Consider the following 11,737-nt stretch of genomic DNA (forward strand, 5'->3'; position numbering starts at 1 on the left):
GTGTGTTGGTTTTGTATTATTTGTTCCCTTCAGAGTATCTGTGCCATCCTTCTGCTATACAGTGGAAAAGGAGGCAATGTGATGTTTTGATCTATGCATATGTTATAGAAAGATACAATCAAACTAGTTAACGTATGCATTGCCTCACTAATTTATCATTTTTTTGTGATGAGAACATTAAAACTCTATTTTAGCAATTTTGAAATATGCAATACATTATTGGCCAGCCGTGGTGGCTCACGTCTGTAATCCCAGGACTTTAGGAGGCCAAGGTGGGAGGATCACTTGAGTCCAGGAGTTCAAGACCAGCCTGGACAACATAATGTGACCCCGACTTTACAAAAAAAAAAAAAAAAGATTAAAGAATAAAATGAAATAAATACAATGGGCTGACTCTGTACACGTGAGCTGCGGCATGGCAGCCCACCACTCCAGCCCACTCAAGACACAGCATAAAGCTCATAAAAGTGGGTGGCATCGGGGTCGGGGATCTGCACAGCAGGATGGCAAGGGCCGTCTAGCACTGAAAACCCTCCGCAAGAAGGTGAGAAAAGAACTCAGCAGAGTAGACCAGAGGCATCCCGCCAGCCAGCTCCAAAAGCAGAAGGAGGAGGCGGTTCTGGTGGAGAAGAAACAGCTGGGTAGCAGGATGGCTCTCCTCGTTAGCACTAGCTGTCCAGGGATTATCTGGCCTCCCACTGAAGAAACAAATAGATGCCAGAAAGAAGCTAAGTAAAGCAGTGGAGAGGCACTTTCTGGATGACAAACTCCTCTTGTTAGACACTCAACAGGAGGCAGGGATGCTGCTTAGATAGTTGGCTAACCAGAAGCAACAGCATCTTGCTTTTCGAGATCAGCAGGCCTACCTATTTGCCCATACTGCTGATTTTGTTCCTAGTGAAAAGAATAATTTGGTGGACACCTTGGAAATTTCAGGCTATGTTCATGGGCAGACTCTGAATGTAAATAGGTTGCTGCATATCATTGGATGTGGTGATTTCCAGATGAAACACATAGATGACCCCATGGACCCTTTCCCTTTAAATCCTACAGTAATTAAATCCCAAAAGGACACAGACATGGCAATAGAGATTTGTGCTATGGATGTTGTCGATGATATGGAAGAAGACCTTAAAGTCCTAATGAAGGCAGATCCTGCTAGACAGGAATCCTGACAAACAGAGGTTATCCCAGATCCAATGCAGGGGGAGCAAACCTGGCCCAGTGAGGAGGAGTTGAGTGAGACAAAGGATTTCTTGAAGGGAGATTCTAAGGTGGTAAAGAATATGATGATATAGAACATGAAGATTTTATGAAGGAGGAATCTCAGCATGAAAGTGTGAAGGTGAAGAAGAGGAGGAATGTGAAACTATGACTACAAGGGAGTCTGTGCATGATGATCTCTCTGATGAGAAAGTGGATGAAGAAGCTGAGGTAAAAATGTTGGAAAAATGTAAACAAGAAAGACTGGAAGAGATGTTTCCAGATGAAGTGGACACCCCCCGTGATGTAGCTGCCAGAATTCAATTTCAGACATACAAAGACCTGAAGAGCTTCCAGACATCTCCATGGGATCCTAAGGAAAAATATTCCTCAAGATCATGCTTGAATATTTCAGTTTCAGAACTTTACTAGTACTAGGAAAAGCATCTTTAAAGAGATTGAAGAAAAGGAGGTTGAAGGAGCTGATGTTGGCTGGTATGTCACACTTCATGTCTCTAACGTCCCTGTCTCAGTGGTTGAGTGATTCAGGCAAGGAGCGCCCTTGATTGCATTTTCTTCACTACCTCATGAACAGAAGATGTCAGTATTGAATATGGTGGTGAGGCATGACCCTGGCAGCACTGAATCTGCGAAAGCCAAGGAGGAGTTCATATTCCACGGTAGATCCAGGCACTTCCGAGCCTCAGCTTTATTCTCTCAGCATGCTGCTGCAGACAAACATAAATTTCAGAAATTCCTGACTGCTGATATGGCCCTGGCGGTGACAGTATATGCACCAACCACTTTTCCTCCTTCATCTTTGCTGCTTTTCAAGCAGGAAAGCAATGGAATGCACAGTCTCATTGCTACAGGCCATCTTTTGTTGGTGGATCCAAACAGAATGGTCATCAAGAGAGTTGTCCTGAGTGATCATCCTTTCAAAATTTGTACTAAGATGGCAGTGGTATGTTACATGTTCTTCAATAGAGAGGATGTGCAGTGGTTTAAACCGGTGGAACTGAGAACAAAGGAGCTGCAGAGGACACATCCAGGAGCCTTTAGGTACCCATGGCCACATGAAGTGCTGCTTTGACGGGATGCTAAAATCTAAGAACACAGAACTGATGAACTTCTACAAACGAGTTTTCCCCAAATGGACTTATGATCCAAGTGTACCAGAATCAGCACCTTGGGTAAACAGTGAGATTTATTCAACAGTGCCTCAGGTGGGCATGGAGTAATGGATTTAAAGAGTTTCTGTCGTACTGAGGCCAATCAGCACTCCAGGGATGGGAGTCACAAGTTGTGACTGGGCAAAGTTTATATTCTACGTCAGCTTGTCAGTCTGCTGCGCCATTTTGCAAGACTTTTTTTAGCCTTGACAAAATGTCTCAGTTAAGTATGCAAGTTTTTCTACTGCTTAATCCAAAAAGCTATTAAATCTTACTGAAATAAAAATAAATGCATAAATACAATGCATTATTAACTGTGGTCACCATGCTGTACAATAGATCACTAAAAGATATTCCTCCAGTGTCGGTGAAACTTTGTACCCTTTGACAATATTTCCTTTCTACTTAGTCACTGACTTGCTGATGTTTGGCTTTGACAGAAATGAGTTTCCAGAATGCGTTTCCATTCCTCCCTCAGAGCAGGGAGGGCAGTTAGGCTTGCTTCTTTCACTTTTAAGTTGATTCTTTCCTCTGAGGACGGAGTCTGTCATCCTTACATTCATCATCCACTGGGGTAGCACTCTAAAGTCACCCTCACCATTTGGCAAATCCACCATTTGGCAAATCCAGCTTCTGTCAGATGTGCCTACATATTTGTTGCTTCTCAACAAATGGAAGAACTACAGTGATTACTGCTGCTCACTAAATTAAACTTAACAACTTAGTTTATTCCAGCAGGTTCCTGGTAAACAGCACTGCAGCTGAAAAGGCTTATCCTGTTTATGTTAACATGAAATATCCTGGGTTGAGGCTCCCAGAGCAGGGCAGAGGCTGCACTCCCTGAATGTCAGCTGTTTGAAGAGCTTTCTGTTTTGACAAATGGTGTTTAGATAAGAAAGCCACTGTTGATGTGATGTTTTGTATCAACTTTGAGCTTTTGACGTAGATGGAGGTTGTTCTATTTCAGTATATGCCAGGCCTTCTTAAAGAGGAGAATCATCACTCTATGTAATGGTTGGAAGTCCCCCATTGGCTAACCCTCCATACACAGCGTGACCTTCTTGAGTTGCTGTCTCCACATCAGGTTTCTCAAGCTCAGCACTATTACCACAAGATTGAGTCATGCTTTGTTGTGGGCCGTCCAGTGCATTGCAGGATGTTTAGCAGCAACCTGACCTCTACCCATTAAATGCCAGTAGCACCCTCCCACAAGTCCTGACAACCAAAACTGCCTACAGACATTGCCAAATGTCCTCTGGGGAGGGCACAAAACCACCCCCGACCCACCCACCTGCAATGAGAACCACTACTCAAAGTTAAAAAGAACATGTTTTTTATGAAGGCCAGGAAGGGACAGGACCATTTGTAGAACATTCAGGAACTCTCAAAGCATCTTCAGATTGGTCTCTTCTTTCATTCATGTCCACAGGGAATCTGACCGGTCCAGCTTATTGAAACTAGAAAACAAATATTTAAAAGACATTACGAGAAAAATTAAAGTCATCCAATGAGTATTCAGTAAGTGTTCTCTATGTGCCCCCAACGTGGTCTGCTCCCTAGATTCTTTAAAAGCTTTCTGTCCCATCACCCTTAAAAAGGAGGGAGGCCAGTCACAGTGGCTCATGTCTGTAATGCCAACACTTTGGGAAGCCAAGGCGGGAGGATCACTTTATCCCAGGAGTTCGAGACTGGCCTGGGCAATATAGTGAGACCCTGTCACTACAAAAAATCAAAAAATTAGTCAAGTGTGGTGGCGCACACCTGTAGTCCCAGCTACTTGGGAGGCTGAGTTGGGAGGATGGCTTGACCCTGAGAGGTGGAGGTTGCATGAGCCGTGATCATGCCACTGCATTCCAGCCTGGAAAAAAAGCAAGGCCCTGTCTGGAAATAAATAAATAAATAAATAGGAAAGAAATCATGTCGCATGCTACACTATGGATGAACCTTAAGGATATTATGCTAAGTAAAATAAGCCAGGAAGAAAAAGACAAATACTGTGTGATTCCACTTACATAGGGTCCCTAGAGTATTCAAATTCAGAGAGATAAGAATAGAATGGTGGTTCCCAGGAGCTGAGGGAAGAGGGACGTGGGGAGTTGTTGTTTAATGGGCACAGAGTTCTAGTTTTGCAAGATGAAAAGAGTTCTAGAGATTGGTTGCATGACAATATGAATGTAACTAACACTACTGAACTATACATTCAGAAATGGTTAAGATGGTAAATTTTAACTTATGTGTTTTCACCACAGTAAAAAAACTGATAATAATAAAGAAAAACAGCACCAGCCTGGTGCCTTGATGACAGGGCAGTGGTTTATGACAGGACATGGAGTGTTCTGATGATGGTAGGTGGTAGTTCAGAAAGTAGAATTAAGAATTAAGCACGGTTTGGAAAAGGTGTCATAATTCAGAAAAGAGATTCTCCCATTAAAACTTTGGTTAAATTTGGATCATTTGAACTGATCCTATTCCCAAAAGTCCAAAAGCTACTGTGAAATGCATAGATCATTCTTTGAGACTTTTAGCATTACATATCACGCTCATCAGTATTTTTACCAGGACCCTAGAGAGGGGTGTGTGTGTGTGTGTGTGTATGTGACAGAGAGAGAGAGAGGTAGCTGTAGTGCGGTAGCATCAACTTATGATTTCTAACAACCACTTTTTAAGGAAAGGAAGCAAGGATTGGAGAGGGAGAACTGCAGCTCAGTGAGGATAAATGTGGCCCCCAGCAAACTCTAAAAGCCTCACAGAGGCCATGCTGAGGAAATGAGGAGAGGGCAGCCCCCTGGGCCACCACCTCTACCCCAACCAGAGCAGCTCCACACCCTACACTCTCCACGTGGGCCTCCACCTAAGATTCCACTTGAGGAAAGGATTCTGCGTCTAAACTTTGAAAACCGCTAGAATAGGAACAACTCTAGGTTCCTTTACCACTTAAACATTCTGTGATCCCAGTCGAGCTTGCTAATTATTCATTTGATCATTTTGGCAGCCAATCGCCCCCCCAAAAAAACTGGGGTGCCCAGACATAATCCAGGCATGGCACTAAGAAGTAACAACAAAAAAAAGTAATGCAGGCCTTATTCTCAAGAAACTCATGGTGTAGTGGGATCCAACTGCATGTAAACCAAAATACTGCCCAATATTCTAAGAGAAGGAATTATAAGGTGAGACGGAAGGAGCAAAAAAAAAAGCCTTTATCTCAAGAAGAAATTCTAACTAAGTAGAAATGAAATGCGGTGAATCTTACAGCTGGGAGGAATCCTGGAGTAGTTCACAAGATGGAGGTCAGAACTGCAGGAACCGGGACCTGGGAATGAGACCCAGAGACTCAGAAGCATGAGGCGTCCATGACACAGTCACCGCAGGCAGGCCCTCTCCACTTCAGAAAAACATATGCATGGCTGCCTGCAGTCCCAGCTTAGCAGTACCAGTGGAAAGAAAGAGCTTTCTCTCCCAGTGCCTCTCCATTCATTCCAGGAAGAATCATCTGGGCTCTGTTTGAGTTCCGTGCCACTGCTGGCAGGGGATGCAACACATCCATTAGCCAAGCCAGGGTCCTGAGCACCCTGCCTATCCCCACACTCATCATTAAAGGGGCTGAAACCAAGAAGAAGGGGGATGGAAAAGCTACTGAGCAGAACAGTCACCACTACAGGAAGCTCTGAACTACCAGGCAGATGGATCTGCATGTATGAAGGGTGGCTGTCCACCTTCCTGTCCAGCCCTGTTGCTATCTGCTCATATTATGCTAGTCCTCTCTTATCTGCAGGGGACATAGTCTAAGAATCTCAGTGGATGCCTGAAACCACAAATCATACCAAGCCCTATATATGTTATGTTTTATTCTATATAGTACATATATAATACATCTACGATAAAGTTTAATTTATATATTAGGCAGAGTAACAATAATAACACAGAACAATTATAAAAATATGCCAGCATCACTGCTCCTGTGCTTTGGGGTCATTATGAAGTAAAATAAGGGTGACTTGAACACAAGCTCTATGAAACCATGGCAGTCACTCTGATAACCGAGAGGGCTCCTAGGTGGCTAACTGACAGGGAACATAGGCAGTGCTGACACACTGCACTAAGGTATGATTCATGTCCCCACAGGACTCAGTGGGTACAGTGCCAGATTTCAGCACGCTATTCAGAATGGTACTGAACTTAAAACTTATTTAAATTGCCTATTTTTGGAATTATTCCCTTTAATATTTTTAGGCTGCTGTTGACCATAGGTTAACTTAAGCTGCACAGAGTGAAACTGCAGATAAGCAGGGACTGCTGTACACCACCCAGGTCACTTGGAACCATTTCTGTGAATGAGGCATCCAGAGGGGGAACCACGGGCCCAGACTTCATTAGCCATTAGATTCCTAGGGCTGCAGGAACAAAGTACCATAAACTGGGTGGCTTTAAACAGAGAAATGTATTTTCTCACAGTTCGGGGGCTAGAAATCTCAGAGGAAACTGTTGGCAGAGCCATACTCTTTCTGAAACCTGGAAGGAAATCCTTCTTGTCTCTTCCTAGCTTCTTCTGGTGGTTGCCAGCAGTCTTCAGCATTCCTTGGCTTGTAGTTGCACCATCTCCCATCTTCATGGCATTCTCCCTGTGTGTCTGTGTCTTCACATAACCAGCTTCATATAAGGACACCAGTCATATTGGATAAGGAGCCCTGTCCACTCCAATATCACGTCTTAACTAATTACACCTTCAATCAACCTGTTTCCAAATAAGGTCACATTCTGAGGTTCTGGGGGCCAAGTCTTCAATGTATCCTTTTCAAGGACACAATTCAACCCATAATAGCCAAACACTGGGCTTTTATGCAAAACCTCTGAAAGGAAAACCTTAAGCCTTTTCCATTTTGCTTGTACCCAGAAACATCAACAAGGTCAAAGACAGTAGTAGACTTAAGATATAACCCAACAAAGAAAACAAATAGAGCTCAATCCTTATAAGAGCAAAAGATGTTAAAAATACATAATGCAGGCCGGGCACTGTGGCTCACGCCTATAATCCCAGCATTTTGGGAGGCCGAGGCGGGCGGATCACAAGGTCAGGAGATCGAGAGCATCCTGGCTAACAGGGTGAAACCCCGTCTCTACTGAAAGTACAAAAAATTAGCCGGGCGTGGTGGCGGGCGCCTGTAGTCCCAGGTAACCGGGAAGCTGAGGCAGGAGAATGGCATGAACCCGGGAGGCAGAGCTTGCAGTGAGCCGAGATCGTGCCACTGCACTCCAGCCTGGGCAACAGAGCAAGACTCTGTGTCAAAAAAAAAAAAAAAAATACATAATGCAAAAAGTTTGTATTAACTTGAAACTACAAGTTAGAAGTCATGGTCTGTGCCTCTGAAACCCACAGATTTGACTGCTCATAAACATCAGTATTCTGCAATTTGCCTCATTATTCAAGACCATGCAGTACTTTATGGAAACATAAAATTGGCAACTCAGTCCTTAAACCATATGTTTTAATAAGCAGCAGCTAATCAGGCAAAGCGTTTGCATGTCTGTTATTTTGGGGCTGTTTCAACATCTCTCAGGGACTGTAAATGTCCTTATTTGCAGCAAACAGTACCCAAGGTAGTAGCAAAATACAAGCCACAGCTATGCAATTATGCTACTGTGAGAATATGTTCTCAGCAGGTGAGAAAGTAAATGCAGGCAAGGTAATTAGGAAAGAAACCTAGCAATGCAGGGAAAGCTTGGGGCAGAGACTAGCTGACGAAATACAGACTTCAAGGAGATACCACTGAGCTCTAATGCAAAGACTTTAGCTTTGTTTAAATACTGAGAGCTGTCTTACAATGAGATTAGTTATCTCCAACCTGGGACAGACCATGTTACAACCTTGGCCCAAAGATCAGCTTTACTGACTTTGTGTACTAAAAGAGAGAGACAGATAGAGAGAGAAGGTTAGAGAGGTATGACAGGGTTGAGGAGGAATGAGTAAATTGCTTCTCTTTTTTTTCCTAAGAGTTCTGAGTGAATCAACTGAACTTTCATTTTTCTGAAATGAGGAATCGTGAACTACCAAGTGATTTTTGCTCCCTCTACACAAGACAAATGTTTATTAAGAACATAAGGTCTATCATTGATCACTCAAAGTAGTATGATTTGGAAATTTTCTCCTTTTGCACTCCCAGGGATCATAACACCTTAAATTCCACCAGTAGAGTCATTTGGGGAAAACACTGCTTCTTTTCAGGGGGTCTTGCTTTAAAATGCAAAAGTTCAGGCTCAAGACTCAAATCAAGCACAATATCTACTAAGTAATGTTCTACAATTCTGCTCTAAGCCCCCACCCACAACCTACTGGCTAGGCTGAGCTGTACTAAATAGCCCCTTCTCATTGCTCTCATAGGCCCTGAAAAGATAGCGTGACCCTGCATCCTCTTTTCCATTGATCCACTATAATTTTTTAGCATCCTCTTTCACTTTCTAAAATTTCTCAATTTTGATTAAAAAGTTCATGGTCAACTTACTTATTCATTCTTGCCCTCTGCCTGCCCCTGCCATAGTGCCTTGCATCTCCCATTAGAATGAAAAGGACAGAGACTGTGTTGCATTTCTTTTTTTACTTCCAGTGGCTAAAGACGCCTGGCATGTGGCAGCTAACCAGTAATTTGTTGAACTTAGCTAAATTAAATAGAAATGTTCTTCAGTCATTAACACTATACTGTCCAATCACTTACTAGCTTACCAGAAAGGAGGGACCTCTAATATGAGAACACTGGGGCAATAGAGGAGGGACAAGCCCACCAAAAAAAAGACCAGCAAGTGCCAAAGAAAGACTTTACTTATTTTACCCCCATCTTAGCCTATTTTCTGTTGCTATAACAGAATATCTGAGACTGGGTAATTTTGGTGTTTGTTTTGTTTTGTTTTGTTTTGTTTTGTTTTGTTTTGTTTTGTTTTGAGACAGCGTCTCACTCTGTGGCCTAGGCTGGAGTGCAGTGGCATGATCACTGCAGCCTCAACCTCCCAGGCTCAAGCAATCCTCCCTCCTCAGCCCCCCAAGTAGCGGAAACCACAGATGTGCACTACCACACCTGGCTATTTTTTTTTCATTTTTTGCAGAGACATGGTCTTGCTATGTTGTCCAGACTGGTCTCAAACTCCTGGGCTCAAGAAATCCCCCTACCTCAGCCTCCCAAAGTGTTGGGATGACAGGCATGAGACACTGTACCCAGCCTGAGTAAGTTATTTAAAAAATAAATGTATTCCTTATAGTTCTGGAGGCTGGGAAGTCCAAGATCAGGGAGCTGCATCTGTTCAGCTTATTGTGAGGGCCTCATGCTATGTCATAACATGGTAGAAGGCACATGTGGTGGGAGTACATGTGAGTGCAGCAGCAGGCACAGGCACAAGAGAGGGGAAAAAGGAGGAGGCCAACCTGTTTTATTACAACCAACTCTTCATGACTATGAAACCATCTCCATGAGAACTAATGCAATCTTGCAAGGAAGACATTAATCCCTCTGAATGACCCCATCACCTTTTAAGGGTCCCACCTCTCAACACCATTACATTGGTAATTGCATTTCAACCTGAGTATGGTGGGGACAAACCACACCCAAACCATAGCACCACTTCTACCCCACCAGGCGGTCCTTTTCCACCCACCAGCAGGGAAGGTAGTAAACACCAAGGCCTGCCTACAGGGGTCTTTATCTCAGATACACTCAGGCAGCACCCAGGGGTCATACGTGGCCACCTGCTCAGGCTCTGAAGGTTCTTTCTTTATCTCTTTTTTAGACTATTTATCTTCCCACATATTTTGCTTCTCTTCCTGGCTCCACACCCTTTTGTCTCTGTAATCAGATTAAATTCAACCACCCCTGATTTTTAGCAATCATAGCCTGCCACAACTAGCATTTGTTCATTAAAAAGAGTATGTGCATTTCTCAAAGCAAAGTGAAGAACTGTCCTCAATGGGAAAGTTCCTCAACAACAGTTATGGATCCTAATGCTGCCTCTCTCCACAACTGGAGTGGGGAAAACCTACAAGTCAAGGGTCCTGTGATTCTTACTATAGACAGCAGAGTTACCATGAAACCTCTAGTACACCCTAGGAAATTCCATATAAAAACATACAAAAACAACAACAACCCAAAGAAAACCCCTGAATTATTCAGTCAATGATTATGTATTAGTTTGTTTTCATGCTACTAATAAAGACATACCTGAGACTGGGAAGAAAAAGAGGTTTAATTGGACTTACAGTTCCACATGGTTGGGGAGGCCTCAAAGTCATGGCAGGGGGGAGCAAAAGGCACTTCTTACATGGCGGCGGCAAGAGAAAATGAGGAAGATGCAAAAGCAGAAATCCCTGATAAAACATCAGATCTCGTGAGACCTATTCACTACCATGAGAACAGTATGGGGTAAACCACCCCCCATGATTCAAATTATCTCCCACGGGGTCCCTCCCACAACATGTGGGAATTATGGGAGTACAATTCAAGATAAGATTTAGGTGGGGACACAGAGCCAAACCATATCATTCCACTCCTGGCCCCTCCAAATCTCATGTCCTCACATTTCAAAACCAATCATGCCTTCCCAACAGTCCCCCAAAGTCTTAACTCATTTCAGCATTAATCCAAAAGTCCGAAGTCTCATCTGAGGCAAGGCAAGTCCCTTCTGCCTATGAGCCTGTAAAATCAAAAACAAGCTAGTCACTTCCTAGATACAATGGGGATACAGGTATTGGGTAAATACAGCCATTCCAAATGGGAGAAATTGGCTAAAACAAAAGGATTACAGAGCCCATGCAAGTCCAAAATCCAGCAGGGTGTCAAATTTTAAAGCTCCAAAATGATCTCCTTTGACTCTGGGTCTCACATCCGGGTCACACTGCTACAAGAAGTGGTTCCCATGGCCTTGGACAGCTCTGCTCCTGTGGCTTTGCAGGGTACAGCCTCTCTCCCAGCTGCTTTCAGGGACTGGTGTTGAGTGTCTGCGGCTTTTCCAGGCACACAGTGCAAGTTGCAGGTGGATCTACCATTCTGGGGTCTGGAGGATGGTGGCCCTCTTCTCACAGCTTCACTACACGGTGCCCCAGAAGGGACTCTGTGTAGGGGCTCCAATCCCACATTTCCCTTCTGCATTATCCTAGCAGAGGTTCTCCATGATGGCCCCGCCCCTGCAGCAAACTTCTATCTGGGCAACCAGACATTTCCATACATCTTCTGAAATCTAGGTGGAGGTTCCCAAACCCCAATTCTTGACTTCTTTGCACCCCAGGCTCAACACCATGTGGAAGCTGCCAAGGGTTGGGGCTTGCACCCTCTGAAACCATGGCCCAAGCTCTATATTGGCCCCTTTCAGCCATAACTGGAGCAGCT

At 43.9% G+C, this 11,737-nt stretch overlaps 1 pseudogene; it reads left to right on the plus strand.

The window, feature by feature from the left end:
- The first annotated feature begins 415 nt into the window (after window positions 1-415).
- LOC129467456 (pre-rRNA-processing protein TSR1 homolog) lies at window positions 416-2,475 on the plus strand (annotated as a pseudogene).
- Window positions 2,476-11,737: the final 9,262 nt, after the last annotated feature.

This window comes from Symphalangus syndactylus, chromosome 18 (assembly GCF_028878055.3).
Source record: "Symphalangus syndactylus isolate Jambi chromosome 18, NHGRI_mSymSyn1-v2.1_pri, whole genome shotgun sequence".
In the NCBI taxonomy this organism is placed as follows: domain Eukaryota; kingdom Metazoa; phylum Chordata; class Mammalia; order Primates; family Hylobatidae; genus Symphalangus; species Symphalangus syndactylus.